At 43.6% G+C, this 16,742-nt stretch overlaps 1 protein-coding gene across 1 annotated transcript in view; it reads left to right on the top strand.

Moving 5' to 3' along the window:
- Positions 1-9,706: 9,706 nt before the first annotated feature.
- Positions 9,707-16,742, top strand: part of spop (speckle type BTB/POZ protein) — a 93,740-nt gene continuing 86,704 nt past the window's right edge. Inside the window, exon 1 of the mRNA XM_030058518.1 lies at positions 9,707-9,834. The gene's annotated coding sequence lies outside the window, so the exon portion shown is untranslated. The remainder of the gene's footprint in view (positions 9,835-16,742) is intronic.

The following is a 16,742-nucleotide window of genomic DNA, read 5'->3' as shown; positions in this document are numbered from 1 at the left end:
CAAACAAACAAACAAACACAGCACTTCCTGTGTGGCAGATACTTTCCCCAGGAACGGCCTACTTGTCATCGGATGTTTGAAAGAGCGACTGGTTCTGCTACATGAGTGAGAGATGGAGCTTATTTATATGTTTCATGAAGAGTTTAATGAAGTTTGACTCTTCCAAAAATAAACCGATGAAATCTTTGGTCCCTCTTTCGCCGAGTCTGTTTACGGATGTCTCACTGAGCCGCGAAACCTCTGCGCTCTCGCTTACAGAGGACGGGAGGTGCCTTATTTCTCAGCGCCTTACCCCACCTGCCTCCTTCAAACACACCCACCCACACACACACACACACACACACACACACACACCCTCTCTATATTGGTGGATGGCATGCTGTTTGGAAGCAGGTAAGACCCTGGGGACCTGCTCCGACTGTCCCCAGCTGTCTATATGAATTAGTAACACACAGCGCCACTAATGCTAGCAGATCATAATCTCGGGCACGGCAACATCTGTGCACATCTGAGCTCGTCAGTGTGAGTCTGCGAGTCCTTGAACTTAGCGGGGAAGTTGCCCTAAGGACTCTTGTATCTGTCAGACACCTGTAGGGGCGCTCTCTGGTATAACCTGCAGGAAACAACAAGAAGGGCATGTCCTTTTTATTTACCAGGCCTGACTGCTGCCGTATCCGCCGTGTGTGTGTGTGTGTGTGTGTGTGTGTGTGTGTGTGTGTGTGTGTGTGTGCGCGTCAAGGTGAAACTGTCCCACTTTGACCGAGTGTGTGTCGACAAAGCTCTCCTCCTCATCCACCACCTCCTGAAGACGGTCCCCTTCACTTCAGAGCTCTGCCTTGGCTTGTTCCCGCGCGTCGCCTTCTTAAACGATCCCCTCCATCTCTTCGATCTCTGTTTTTTTTTTTTTTTTTTTTTTTTTTTCTATTTTAGTTTTCCATCTGTTTGTTTATCTCTTTCTCTCTTTCTCTTTCCACATAACCCCCTTTTTCCCTCCTGCAGGCAAATAGAACCATTGCCAAGAACAGCTCTGTTGGCCTGTTTAGAATTTACATATGTAAATGAGAGCCAATGTTGTTCATAGATCTGCAATTAAGCAAACAGCTGAAGCTTACAAACAACGTCGGTCCCCATTACTTTACCAATAATAGAGTTTCTTGTGCACTGATTTATGTGGCTAACCCCATTACCTTCTTTCTGCTGCCTTTACGCAATTGGTTGAAGATAATGTCCTGGACCTGACTCAAGGTCTTTGATTAGTAGAGCAGCACAATGTTTTCAGGGAAGAATAGAAAATCCTTAGTCTCCCTCCAAATGTATGAGAGCAAAATACAAGCTTGACTTACTTTTCATGCTTTTTAAACGTTTAAATATCTTATGAGCGCGTGTTTGTTAAGACTCTGTAAGACCAAGTGTATTTACATAAGCTGACCTATAAAGAGAAACAGCGGTAGCTACTTTTAATGAGTTTCGGAGGTCAAAGGTCAAGACCAAGGTTTAGCTTTTACCTCAGCAAAGCTTATGCTCATAAATACTGTTGAACAATATCTCACCCACTTCTGTCCTTTCAGTGTAAAAGCACTCTTTCATGATACACAGTTACTGGTGTTTGGCTTTGTTGTAATGAGAGACAGAAAGCGCAGTGTGCAAATGAAGGGGCAGCATTCGAGGGGGATACAACATTCACATCATGCGGGAAGAAGTGGAGGATGACATTTTTATCGCTACAGCTACTGTGGTGCTCCTTGTTATGATGAGGTGCTGAGCCGCTATTCTTCCGAAAGGTCTTGAGACGCAACGGAAAACCGAGCCGTGATGGATTTCCTGTTAAGTTTTGCCGCCTGTTTTGACACGTCGCAATTTGTGGCTCCGAGTGGGAAATTCTGGCTCCTACAAATAAACCCACTTCCTACATGTAATTACCAACTAGGCGGCTGACGCGAACAATTTTCCCAGTCAGCGGTGTGTATTTGAGACAATGCCAACGCTGCATGAGCATGAAGGTCAGAAGCAGGCCTGATCGGCCCTCCATTCAGAACTGGAAGTTGGAAAGTGCCATTTGATTTGGTAGATTGGAGCTCCCTTCGTGCCCTCCAGTGATCCGGCTTGGTGGAAAACGTGGACGCCCTCAACAGTTCATTTGCCTAATGTGAAAAACTGGATGTGACTCATTTGCAAGGTCACTTCCTAGTTGCATTATTAGTCCCACCACAGTTCTGGGCAAGATACGCCCACATGGTTAAGGTTAGGGTCACAGCTGGGTTCGAGTTTTGGATGAAAGCGGCACACACACACAGAAAAGTGGAAATTGGCTTTCGAAAAAATGAAAAACAGGGTTAGGACTGTCCCATCACACTTGTGGGTGTATCTTGCCCAGAGCTGCAGTGGGATTTATAATAATACCGCCTAATTAGGTAGTATTTTTAGGACTTACTCTTGGAATTCCCCAATTTGGGATCAATGAAGTACATCTATCTGTATATCTATCTATCTCTCTATCTCTCTATCTAGAAGGCACAGGATACATTCCAGTCAGGTTTGGCAAAATGTTAAGAAAACATCAAGTGGTTCTTCTACTTCACAGGATATCCCATAAGACTGTGCAGTGAGTCCAAATCAGTGATTCCCAAATTAGCTAGCTTGTTTTAAGGTAGATGCTAGATTTATGTTTCATTTTTTTTTTTTTTTTTTTTTTTAATGCTCTACTTTTGCCAGTGGTTTGATTGCCGTGGAAATCCATGACCCTGGAATCCTATGTTTGCCATTTCATGTGACTTTTCCTAGTTAGCCTGTCTAAATTCATGTAACCCAAAGGAAAAGTCATGATTGAGAACTCTTGCCTGAGTTTTGGACTTGGAGTTCAAACTTTAATGGCTGCTCTATCTGAGTTTTTCTGGCAGGAAGTTGGAAATTCCTACTTTCCAACATCCCTGGAATGCAGCATTATGTACAGCACCTTGCGCCAAGCAGGCATAAGGAGGTCGGCCCTGTTATTGCACCGTGGTAGCCCTGATGCTTTGCAAAGCTGCATGTGCAGAGATTTGAGGTCACGGCGACCTGCCCCATGTGTGAGGTGTGTGAAGGTTCTCCAATATCGCCTCCCCTCTGGATAATTCCTCTACAGAGGGAATCAAAGGAGGGATTCAAAGTCTATTCTGTGGCAGGGGAGTCCGTGCCTGAAGATAGTCAATCCAGGTCATGCATTTTTGACCTGATCTCTTTTTTTCCCCCTCACATTCATCTAACTCTTACACACACACACATCACATCACATATATGGCACATGAACACACACACAGACACGCACATGCACATTTTTGGAATAGGACATGACTTGCCGCCTGCGCCATGTTGTAAAACAAATCAGAGTGAATGACTGATAGCTGAGGTGAAAAGAAAAAGGTAATATAAAATGGTGGAATTGGATTAAGGAACATGATGAGGAATTAGGCCCCAGACTGCCGTGGTGGTAAGTGTTTCAGTCGCAGACCCTCTCTAATACCGTGAAATGAGAACAGATCTGTTAAAGGCTCACAGAACACAGAAATAGGATAGTATTGGCTTTACGCTGTCTTACATTACCTCCCTCACACTGATAGGCCCTTAATGAGACTTAATTAAAAAGTCGATGGCATCTTTAATAGCCACAGCAGTAGTTGTTTTTCTGTGTTTTTAAAACGCTGGCTCCCTAATGACCAGAGGCAGCCTTATTTGGGGGTGGAGGAGAGAGAAATGTTTTGACCGGTGGCATGAGGTCATTATGCCCTCACTGTGCCAGGACAACAGATAGGCCTGCTGTTGTATAACTCCACTGTGCTCGGCTTGCTGTCCAGGGAGCAGAAACAAGTAAATTTTATGAAACAGGTGACTTCTCCAGGGGCTGTAATGACCTGCTTGAATTAACTGTGGACAAATGCAAGGTCTGTTGTGGAACAAATTGTGGCGTAACAGGTTTGCGAAGAAGTCAGCGGCACAAAAAACATTCGATTGTCGCTCTTCTGCTTTGGCAACTCCTTTATTGAAAGAGTGGAAATTAGCCACTCTGTGCTTTGAACGACTTGGAAAACACGTAGGCCTGTTAAAAGTTTGATTTCTGCAGCACTTTGTTTTGCACCCGCGCACAGTCAATATTACTTTTGCCGTGGCACAGTGATTAATTTTCGTTTTGTGATGCGTATGCCTGAACAATGCTGCACACCTATTGCCATTTCAACCAATCTTAACTGCACAAAAATGTTTTGTATTTGTTGTCCTCGTATGTACTTGGAAATGGCATTCGGCTGTTATTACAATCAATATGCACAACATAATGTATTATAATTTTAACATGTCCCCTTTTCTACAGATGGAATTTTATTTCCATGAATTCCTGGATATTGTTTGTTTCACTAATTTCATAAGAATGACATCAAGTGATTTTGTAATATACACACATAATTAACATAGTTTTATCCTCATTAGATAAATCTGCCACAGTTTAGGCTCAGATACGCTGTAACTATTTATAATGGCCGTGTTTATTATTGAATACATGCTTCCTAAGCAAAGAAATGTGTCTTGGAGGGGAATTTGTTTTTTTAAGGCAGTCACGCTGTGCTTCATAACTCAGCCTCGCACCGCAGTCTCCCCGGTCGTCCAAGCATCTTTCACTTCAAATATGTGTCTTGCACTTTTATTCCTACTGTGGTTGTTAATTATGTTGTTAATAACTTGTTCCGTTGAGGCTAACTACGCTCTTAGCAAGGATGTGCCAGCTTCCTACTTCCTACAACACACATCTTATGTAACTTTTCGACGCAGCACATGTTGACACAAAATTAGCTTTAACCCTTGCTGTTGTGAATGCTATGTGAATGTTGTTGCCCCTTTGTTGCCATACAAATGAACTGAACGCAGCGCAAAGTGAAGGAGAAATATGTTCAAAGTAATGGAAAGTGAAGTTACCAGCCCGGCATCTTGCTACCTGACATTGAACACATCCAGAGATCTTGAGCCTGATCCAGAAGATATATTAGACTCTCTTTTTCATATGCTATCAACTCCCGAGAGGCCTCAGTCTCTGCCAATGTTGAAAATATTTTCTCACCTTGATAGTTTAATGTATTTCCAGCCTGCTCAAGCCTGACATTAAAGAGGGACCAAGCATCAACAGCACTACTGTCTCTATCTTTAAAAAATGATCCTCGTTAAGAACAGGGAGGCTGTCTTCCAAAGGATGCCTCTAATTGGAGGAAAAAAGGTTCCTTTCAAACGGCGCAGGAGATTAAAAAAAAAAAAAAAAAAAAAAAAAAGGTTCATTTGCCAATGTAAGGAGTCATTAAACATGTCATTAAACCCCACTTCTTTAATATGAGTGGATGGAGCTCCAGATCCTGTTTGGTCTTAGGAGAAGATGATGTAATTTGAACTGCAGTTATGGCAGGGAGGGATTTGAGCTTGACCTGACTCTCTCTCTCTCTCTCTCTCTCTCACACACACACACACACACACACACAAAGGCATGCATTCGTATACAGTGTGTGGGTGCATATTGTGCGCCTCTTAAAGTCTATCATTTTCATACAGGAGGGCACCAAATCATCCCATTACCGAGGGAGGAGAGTGTGACATTCAGCCACCAAAAGACAAAGTCCTTGATGTTCTCAGACTGGCCACACTCCACTGTCTGACTTGCAGTTCTTTGTTGTTTCACTGTTGCAGTTGATTTTTTTTTTTTTTTTTTTTTTTTTTCACTCAGCGGTCTGATTTGGCCCGCAGCGAGCTGCTGGTAAGTCCCAGCGGAGATGTCGGCCTAAACAGCCGGGTCTGAAGTGATTATGTGAGTGCAGTGTGAGAGATTCCTTTAGGGCCTGTGGGAAGCCTGCACATTCTATGTTGACTGTAGGAATGAGAGAGAGAGAGAGAGAGAGAGAGAGAGAGAGAGAGAGAGAGAGAGAGAGAGAGAGATGATCTAAACAGACATAAAAAGTGGTGGAGTCTGAAAGATTACAGGTACATGCAGATATAAAATCATTCTCACTCTCTACTTGTGGGTTTTTATTTTATTTCTTTATCCACATATCCAATTAACATGACTCTTGTTTTTATCTAAGCTCCATATGTATCACACCCTGTCATATTGTATTTAGCTGACCTCCATATGTGTCTTATGGAGCCGTCATGCTTTATTCAGCTGCGGTAGCGATTTCAGAGTTTGGCCAAAGACAATAGAAGCCCTTTTACTTTTTAAGTCTGTGTTTCTACTCCTCACGTTTTCCCTTTGAAATCTCCTAATCTCAGTGTGCCTTGTGCAAACATCACAATCAGTAATTAAGCACCAAGAACCCCTCTTAAGTGCCTGTAACAATTAATTATTCACATTCACATTATCTCGCATTGTCTTTTTAAGTACAGCCAAGCAATCAAATTATTTTCCTTTTTCCTAGCAGCCACTGCCCTGTTTACTCTAAAAGCATGTCCTTCAAGCATCTCCTTTTCAGAATTGAGGAGCTAAGCCGTAGAAAGGCAAGCTGTCGTTTATCGCTGCCTAGCAGACAAATCCACTCTAAATGGCCGGTGATTTTCACTCATTGGCTCAATAATCCATTGGAGAATTTACTCAGGGACTCAGACACATTGTTGAGGTTGTTTTTTCTGCCTCTTTTTGAACCGATTTCTCTGTATACCCTCTTTAACTTGAAGGAGACTTATATAAGCAACACGAAAATGGAAATGAATATACATACGCGGGCATATTCGCGGGTTAAGTGCCACATTGGTGGGTTCTGCGCGGCTCCGGGAAGTTTAATAACTCAAGTCACTGCATATGGCGCACTACCAACTTTGTTAGTCGAATCCAAGGCCTGAAAGTGAAGAGACCTGAGTCACGCATGCTTCTCCTCAGTGAATTTCTTTCTTAATTGTACAGAGGAGCGTTACTCTCCCCTCGTCCTTGCACAGACCTGTCCTGATTAAAGAATTGGCTCATGCTATCTTTGCCCCTCAGCATACTCTAACATCCTGCAGTGAATGCCCTCCACTGTATTAATTGGCTCCTGATAATTTCTTCCCCAACTACATTCAACATCCCTTTCGTTTCTCTCCTCCTCTCCGCTTCCTCCACCTTGTTCCTTATCCTGACGTTGTCGCCGTCCACCCCTCCCGCCTGCTGTCCCTCTTCCCATAGTGCACTGTGGTAATTGAGTGAGAGCTGTGGCCCTGGAGTCCTGTGTGTAATCCACACTTTATAAGCACTCTAATTGAAGTGCAAATTCAATACTCCCTCATCAGCCTTTTACTGCCTGTGCCTTTGCCTGCACCCCTTAGGTAATTACAAGGAGACTGGCAGTTCAATCATTTCGCAGAAAATAATCTAACAAAAACATTGCTACACACACCAAAACCATTGTGCTGTCAACCTGTGTAGCATGTGAGAGTTGGTTCAGCAGAGGAGAAACAGTAGGAGAGACAAACCACAATCTTCAGGTAGCAAACGCTCACCCAAAAACTGTGATGATGAAATATAGCGAATATTATCTGAAGGAGAATGTGATATCGGATTAGTCTACACATCCACAGTCATATCAGAGCACACACACACACACACACACACACCCCAAAATTTTCCCGCTCATGTATTGGCTTGCCAGCAAACACGTACAAATGCACACGTCCAGACCAGCGTGTGTGTGTGCACATACCGCATGCATACTCCCCTCCACGTATTGACATGTGTAGACACATGCACGCACACAAGCACGCGCAATGGCAAGTGTGCATGCACAAACACACACACACACGCATAGAATTTCGCCCCGCATGTATTGGTTTGCTTATATTACTGTGTGTGTCTCTGTGTGTGGGAGTGCAGTTTTGCAGCTTTAATTAAACTTCCTCTATTTTCTCTCAGCTTGTCCCCATAGGGCTCTGTCTTCTTCCCGACCACATGCTTATTTATTTATAATTGCATTAAACTCCAGAGCTGAGCCACTGCTGAACATGGTGCCAGACCTGTGGAGTAAGCTGGGATTGTCACACGGTAATACAATTTCATGTACTGAAACATCCCACTAGCTGGGAAAATTCCACATTATGAATCATGTTGGGTATGTACATTAAAATACACCAAGCACAGAAAAGTTTGCATTATTTTGTGCAAATGCGTCAGGACAAACCTATAATATTTGAAACTGTGGGAGCAGGGGCTGTTTCGCACAGAAGGTGAGTAAATTCCATACCTGTGAAAAGACGGCACGGATACCGGCCCTGCTGCGCCGAGTCTCGCAGGAGATCAAATATTTCTGAAAAGACAAACAATGAAGGTGCCATAACAACATAACAACATAACTTTTCTCTTCTCTCTTTTCATTTGCCAGGTTCCCGTTTTCATTTTTTTTTGTTTATTTTTTTCTAATTTGTTTAGCCTTTAACTAAATATCCCACCAGACAACGTTTTGGATGCACATCACAGAAAATTCACAGTATATCCCAAGAGCTTTTGTTGAGGTTTTTGGATGAACGTGATTTAAAGCTTCAAAAGAGAAAATCATGTTACAATTTCTTGGGAAACATTGTGAAATTGCCAAGATACCCTATATGGGCAGCTAACCCACATACAGTAAGTTAATATCTAGAGCACTGCCTACTCACATGAGCAAAATAAGCAAGCCTGTACGACATCCTTTATCCCACCAATTTAAGTGCCAACATCAGCACCATAATCACATTATATCACATCACATCAGATCATATAAAGCGGTAAATCTGTCAACGAAAACACCGAACGCTTATTTATTTGTTGTATTATTTGGGTACATTCTTAATTGCTTGTTGTATTATCTTCAGTGCTGCCTGTTTGTCTTGTTCTCATCTATATCTCAGTCTCTGCTGCTGTGATGACCCAGATTCCAGGGGGCATCCATTTGCTAAAAGTGGCAAAATTCCTGCATTTAATATGTTTTGCCATCAAAATGTCCAAACCTGCTTAGAGTGATCAAATTTCTAGGGGCAAAATGAAGCAATTGCAGAGGACTGAATAGGTAAATATGAATTATAAGAAATAAGTCACCAAATACAAATATACTGAGGGACACTGGTCATGAGGATTTTTTTCTTTTTATTTGGCCAAGAAAACTCAATTTGGCTGAGGTGCTAAGACAGCTCCACTTTTCTGGGCACAAAGTGAATCCATTACTGAAGACTGAAAAAAAAAAAAAAATGTCTAGTGAGCTAAATTGTAAGAAATAAGTCACCAAATACAAATACATTCAGAAACACTGATCCCGAATACTCCCTGGATTTTCTTTCTTTCTTTCTTTTTTTTATTCAGGGAAAAAAGAGAACTCAATTTGGCTGAGGTATTAAGACAGCCACACTGTTCAAATTAACATCTGATGTAGATATTACACCTTCCCAGACCCAAATTAACGCCTCATGTAGAGATCATTAAAGTTTAATATTCGAGATTAAGATGTAATATAAACCAGTGGTGTGCAAATGTTTTTTATTCAAGTGCTGTTGCAGTGAAACCTATGAATAAAACAGTCCTCTCTGTGTTTCTACACAGTGAAATAAAGGTGTAATTCAACTAATCCTCCCTATGCCCCAGTTTGGGAAACATAAAATGACTTTAGTTTAATATGTGGCGGTTTAATGTAAGATTTTTAATATAAGCAGCAGCCTAATTGTTTAACGAAGTGTCCACATGGCCCAAGTCAACCCGAGTCCAGAACCAAAACAATCCCAGCATGGCGAGCCGCTCATTGGGCGTGTCTGCTGACGTCACGGCCCTAACCCGGAAGTAGAGTGACAGCTCCTGTCAAAAATCCTTGATCCTTTTCGTGGAACAACGAAAGAAAGGTGAGTTTTAAGGCAAAGAAAACCAACTCATCCCGAATTTATCGCTCGTATTATGTACCCCCTTTCCCGAAATAACGTACGTTTGAAGTTTGGCTCGGACTTCAGTCGAGAAGCACTTTTATAAAGCTTAAATATTAGCCGCTAGCTCGCTAACGTTAGCTGGCCAGCTGGTGAAAAACGCCTCAGATTTGTTTGTGGAGGCTGCGGAGGCACCAGCGAGCCGGCGGGGTCGGCTTTTCTTCCGCTTTTTGTCATGCTTCTGTTTTCGCACTGACGTCGGCTGGGTTGTTGTGGATGTCACGGAGAAAAAATTATTTATTTGTACATTTTTACCAGGGACTTGCAAGATAATGATCTCGCTATCGCTATCCCCCTTGGTGTGCTGTATCCCGTGGCTCAGCCTCAGCATCCTGCCAAATAGTGACCGTCGTCTCCCCAGCTTGTGCATCTTCATGCGCAGTGCAGGACAGCCCTGCAGGTTGCACTTTGCCACAAACTAAGCCAAACACAGTGTGATGAGTCCTGGGGCTGCTGCATTGCAGAATGAGGTCCTACTCTCTGCAAGATGGTTTCACACTCAGCTGTAAAGCCATTAAAATGCTTTGAAATTTACTGACAGAGATGCATTTTAAGTGGGTGAATCCAGCCTGAATTATTAAACCACAGGAAAAAAAAAAAGTGGCTCGGTTTGTGTGTAACATTTTCTTGTCTGTAGGATCTATTTAATTAACTGAGTGAGCCAGCGGTTTTAACTAATTTATGCATAGAGGGTTTGCTGAGCATGCATGTCATGCTTTTATTTTCCAGCTCCAGCCTGTGTCACATTCATACAATTAAACAAGTTTATGTCCGGTGCACCCTCGTGTTTCTGCTGCCGGCCACTGGGCAGTTTCATTGGATTCACTCGGGTGCGTTTGCAGTCACAAGCCTGCTCCTTTAACCTTCAGGCTTCGGTCAATTAAGAGTTTAAAATACTTTGTGGTTTGTTTTAGTTCTTCAGAATGCTAAATGGCTGGCTGTGCCACAAAGAACAGTATAATAGGGGCTGTAATACAATTTAAATAATAATTGTATTGAAAGTCTGTTTTTTTTTTTTTCTTAATTTTTTTTATGATTGACTTATGATCCAGCACTTTCTGAATTATCTGGATGTGGTAAACCACACCCATCAGTTGTTTGTGCAAGTTAAATTTAACACTAGAGATGATTTGCCAATACTACTTTAATCCAGGTTTCATTTGGAAAGCATCCCCATTGTTGAGACAGACTATTTGGCCTAACGATCACATTTGCAACAATAGACTTGAGAGAAAACATGGTCAAAAAACAACATTTACGCACGCACCATCCCCCTGCCAAATTTCACTGAGTCGCAGCGCGGGGCTGCACTCCAAACATTACATATTATGCTCATGTTGTTAACAAGATTACTTTGGAGCGAGCAAGACAGATGGACTGTGTTGCGTATTGCTGAGCTGTGCACATTGAAAACCATCATTAGACAGGTGGCCAGTCCTTAGACTTCCACCTGGCAGCTGGCGGATAGAGACACCATTTCTTTTGTTTATAGGAGTGTTTGTGGAGTGGGACGAGACCACTTGTCTTGATTTAAAGTGCTCGCCTCGTCTGGGCGCTTGCATTCTTCTTAAAGAATTTAAATTCTGATGCTGATGTGCGTCGAGTTTTCCCTCTTGTCGACTCACTCTGCTCACCTCGGAGCGGTATATTAAAGTGTTCAGCCGCTCTGTGAGATGTTCTTTATACGCAAGTGCCCAACTGCCCTGAGCCCCCCTCTTCATACACTACAGGACGGAGCCATTTGCTTTATTTACGGGAGGTGCTTCTGTAACTGCTGGGAATAGGCTAACAGCCAATCGAAACACAAGGTGGAGGCCAAGCTAATAGAATCTGACAGGAGTGGAGTCATAGAGGCCGCTCAGGCATCGTAAAGCTGTCGCCGTTTAAGCCCCTAAATTTGTCGCTATTACCTGCTTGCTTCTCACTCCACACGGACGCAGAGTTATAAGGGAAAGTGCAGCCAAGCTCCTGTGTTTGAGGAGACGGTGCCTCTTTGCCTGTAACCTTTTTCTGTTTCAACAACATCAAGTGCATGTGTGTGTGTATGTGTGTGTGTGTAAACTGAATACTTCTATGCATACATCCTTTACAGTGAGTGTACTGGACACCATAGTGGCATGAGCAGAACAGGGAGGAGCACCATTTCTGATGTTCATAAGAGTGAATGTGTCATATGATGAAGATTAAATGAGCAGAAGAAATGATCCTTTAATAATGCACCGCGCCGTGATTTCATTTCGACCGTGCTGCACCAAGCCAGCGGTGTCATTTTGTTTACATGCCTGTGCACTCGCATAGTCACTCGGCTGTGTCCTTTTAGGGATCGCTTTGTTGATGTTAGGGATAATTTCAAGATATGCAAGCCATGTTTGTGGTGTCACAGTTCAAAACGCTAGCTGATGGTGCCCTGTTATGGAAACAGTGAGGACAGGAATGAATGGAAATCATTAATTGATTGAAAAGCCACTGGATGTTCTCTAAATGAATAGAGCTTAACTGAGTTGTTACACACAAACGAGCTTGATTGGGGAAAATACAGCCTCCAAGAAATACATGAACTCCAAGAAAATAATTCTGGTCACAGCGCCAGTTAGTCCCCTGGCACCCCCTGGCATCTTCACTGGAGCAACTCAAAAAAGTGCTGCTTGATGGCATCACAGACTTTAGCCTTGGCTTTGTTTTTTTCTGGCTTTCAGAGAGTCTTTAACGAGTTCACAAATGTAGACTCAACTGTTAAAGCTCATTGGAGGAAAAAAAAATGGCTGTAGGCCTTTTATTTAGGTGAATTTACATATTCAAGGCCCAGTCTTGAATTTGAGTACATAATAATTCCACTTTTCATTCCATTTAAGTCCCACTATTAGATTAATGCTTTTTGCACTGGATTGAAAACATGAGTAAATCCACTCTTCTTAAAAGTGGCAAAATATGCGTTTTAAAACATAGCTAATGTAGGCTAATTGCATTGTTAGTGCAAATCATTGGAGAAAATTTTGCATCACAGTGTGGTGCGAATGTTGTGAAGAGATTATTTTCCATCACAAAATCTTCCAAGAATCTTGTGTATGTAGGCCTAGTTAGTCATAATTAATACAGGCAGCGGCCCATTCAAAGACATCTCAGACTGGGCCTTTTATGGATGCAGCATGAGAAGAAGCTCATTTCTCACATTGCTGATCGCTTGTGAGGGAAGACAACAAGTATTGAATTAGTTTGCATGAGAGGAGGGAAATTGAAATATGGATTGGGGTCGCAAATGCCTGCCAGTGCTATTGGCTGTTTCGGATATGGAGGATGAAATGTATTTTCTGTGTGTATGTGTGTGTCAGCGTGTGACTGATGCAGACAGTGTCGGCATCGAATGGTCTTCCACCGTTCTCGCACGGAGCTATTTTCCAATAACAAGTTGGGAGCAGGAGTGACACAGATGAAGTGGATGTTTTAAGAGGAAAAGTAATCTTAAAGACAAGCCAGGCCATTCCTCACTCTAATACCCAGCCTCCTCCTCTGCCTCTCCTTCATCACTGCTTCCATCTTGGAGCTGAAACACAAGCCAGCTTTCTCTCTCGCCATCTGCCATTTAGATGTATTTAAATCATGCATGCATGCTGAGCTTGGACCTGCGGTTTGAACTGGTCAGGTCCCTGCTCTCTGCCGGGCTGTTCAGCACAACTCCTGACCCAGCGAAGCCATCTGCATGTGAATGAATGACAACACAGTTGGTGAAAAAGTGTCACTGGCCCAAAAGTCAGATCCAATTTTGCTGATATTTTCTGGCATTTAAGCCTGGACAACAGTGACCCGTCCTGATGGTTTGATAGCCAAAGTCAGCTCTGCTGCGGCTGAAATATTGTCTGATTTGGCATTTGAGGAAGAAATCATTTTTAGGTAAAGTGATGGAGATGGGGATAAGGTGTTGTGCAAATTAAGTGCCAAAGGTTAAGAGATGTGTTGTCCAACGAAAATGGGCAGGGGAAATGCTGAAAACACCGGGTGTCAGGGAAATAAAGCCATGGAGCCAGGAGTTTGGACAAGTTAGTTTTATTTTTTAGGCGTCTAGCTTCAGGAAGGGGGCAGCAGGGTGAAGAATAACACATTTAAGTGTAATTGTAATGCATAAAAATAAAATCACTAGCCTAAAACTGTCAGAGCTGTGTTAAATAAACATACCACTTTTATTCTGGTAATTTTCTGGTAAGTTTAAACTCTGCTTATTTCCTATTTCATATAACATTGTGTCCAGCTGAGCTGATAATACAGAATTTCAAAGTCAGAGTAGCTGGTTCCACGTTCTCCAGCGAAATAGCTTCTTTGTTGTATTTGAGCACTTGACAGATGTGTTTTAGTGACACTGTTGAACCGCATTTAAAGTCTTTGCTGTTTCATAGTTGGTGGTCAATCCGGCTGTCATTGGTTAACACTTTACAATTAAAATGACCCTGTCCCAAATCAAATCTGACAAAGCCATGCAATTGGAAATGACAAGTGGATGATGTAAAATACAGAAGTTAATAGGAAATGCACCCCCTCCAAAAAAAATCCCTTCAAATACTGGAGAGGAGTTGTGTGTGTCAAGGACAGTGGAGAGAGGAGAGTGAAAGAGAGAGAGAGAGAAAGAGAGAGAGTGAGAGAGAGGCGGAGGTGGAAGGAGAGAGAGAGAGAGAGAGAGAATCGTGGTTGTGAAATCAATAGTTCATACCATTTTGAAATTGAAGTTTTTTTTTTTTTGTCAGAAATCGGCCGTAGAAGGTAGAATATGAAATGGCTTTGGCGGAGGCCCCTCATGTAAGCAGCGCTATTGATTCCCAGGGACCAGGTCCAATTATGGCTGGGTGTTTATTGTCCGAGCCACTCCGTGCCCTTTAAGCACCCGGGGGACTTGGGTGGGGCAAAGTTTTGGGTGTTGCCCGACTTTGTCTCATCTTCTCCTCCCCGAAGTGGCTGACTGTTTCTATCAGCAAAGCCGCAGAGAGAAGTCGGGGAAATAGAGTCTGCTGTTTCTACAGCTTCCAGAGTCTCTCTGAGGACACAGCTGCAGAATGGGAGATTTCCCCCGTTGGCAGTTCCTGTTAAGAGATTCACTGGCATTACAACATAAAGAGAAAATAATCCTCTCTCTATGTGTGGCTGTGTCTGTCTGCTTGTGTGTGTGTGTGTGTGTGTCTGTTGGCAAGTGGCTCACAGAGAAAAGAGTCTGACTGCGAGTGGATTGACAGACTTTAGTGTCTGTGTTTGAGACAACGTGGCTTTGTGTGTCTGTGTGAGTGTTTGTTATTGAGAAAGAATGGAGGCCTGGCTCAATGTATGGACGGCTGCAGTCGGCGTCGAGGTGGATTCCCTCACTTCCCCAGCAGTTTAGCTGCTATTGTTAAACAGCCAGAGACTAGCAGCGAAATTGCAGCTATTTTAAAGCTTCCTGTTGCTGCCGGAGGATTTGGAAAGTGGAATAGCCTGTAATTCCCAGTCCGTGCTGTCCCTGCTGCTGACGCTGCTTTCATACCGCCCCAGTCCGGCTGCAGAGGGGAAGGGACAGGAAGATATTGGCTGCAGGAACAATATAGGGCAACTTTTCCCCTTGCTCCTGAGATTCGGTAAAACTGTGCTGGCGGTGCAGAGCAGCCTTCACCTTTTTCTCAGCCTCTCTCTCCCTCTTTGCTTCCTTTACACTCAAACTCTGTCCTGTCTACCCCCTCCACCCACCCGCCTCCCCTCTTCCTTTCCCTCCCTCTGCTCTCAGTCTCTCTCCAAGTAATGGGAGTCTCATGCAATATGCTGTGTTTCCCCACTTGAGTGTTAATGAGGCAGATGAATATTCATGAAGAGGAGGCTGACATTGCTGTGTGGTGATTGTGTTGAGGGAGCAGAGGATGTTTGTGTGCACGGGGACTTTGGTGGCCACATTTCTAAGGGATCTGTTGTGCAGTTGGTAGACTTGGGGAGTCTCTGGGAGTCGGTAGGCTGCTCTGCTAATGATGCAGAAGTCTGTCGCGGGGTTTTGTTTTTGTGGGCGATTGTAGATGACCCCTTCCCGAGCCCTCCCTTCTCTCTTGTGGCTGCTGGCGGAGCTTAAGGTTAGCCTCCAGCTGCTGGTGGAGAGGAGCCAGGAAGCATAAGACAGAGAAGAGTGGGCTCCTAGTTGCCTGTCGGTCCACCGCCCACCCCCCCTCCCACTCTTCTCTCTGGTCCTGGTTGGTGACAAAGACGTGCCGTGGGCCGTCTCTCCGGGGGGACGCTCTCCATCTCCGTCCTTTCATTGTACCTCTCCCTCTTTCTCGCCACCTCTCTTCATCTCTCTGTGTTGTGTGGCTTGGGCATTTTCTCTCTTGGAACAGATTGTGCTGTGATGTCTGGAGCCACCAGCGCTGTGTTTTGAAGGACATACGAGAAAGCACACGGCCCGTTTTTTTTTTTTTTTTTTTTTTTTTAAGCAGTTAAAGACTGATCTGTGCGGCGCGATGTGTGCTCATGTCTCATGTGCTGCCATTTTGTCTCGTGCTCCCCCCGCCGCCACACTTCTTTCATTGTCGGCTTTGTTCTGCTCTTCAGTTTTTCCTCCAACAGTTCCTATAGTCAATCTCTTCATGTTCCCTTCCTCTGTTTCCTCTTTTGCTTGGCAGCCTCTCATTTGCATTTTCTCACTCACTTGTCATCCTCATCTTCCCCCTGCCTCCCCCATCACTGTCTCCAGTCTGCAGCTTTCTTTGCATCCCCTTTCCCCTCTTTTTTTTTTTTTTTTGCCCTTCCTCCTTCTTATTCCCCCCCGTACCACTCTCTTTCCTCTCTTGCTCCTCTGTAAGATATCCGACCCCTGCAGTCTACCTCTAACGGAG

Source organism: Myripristis murdjan, chromosome 8, assembly GCF_902150065.1.
Source record: "Myripristis murdjan chromosome 8, fMyrMur1.1, whole genome shotgun sequence".
Taxonomy (NCBI): Eukaryota; Metazoa; Chordata; class Actinopteri; order Holocentriformes; family Holocentridae; genus Myripristis; species Myripristis murdjan.
Note: the sequence above shows the minus strand (reverse complement) of the source record. Positions and strands in the feature narration are given on the sequence as shown.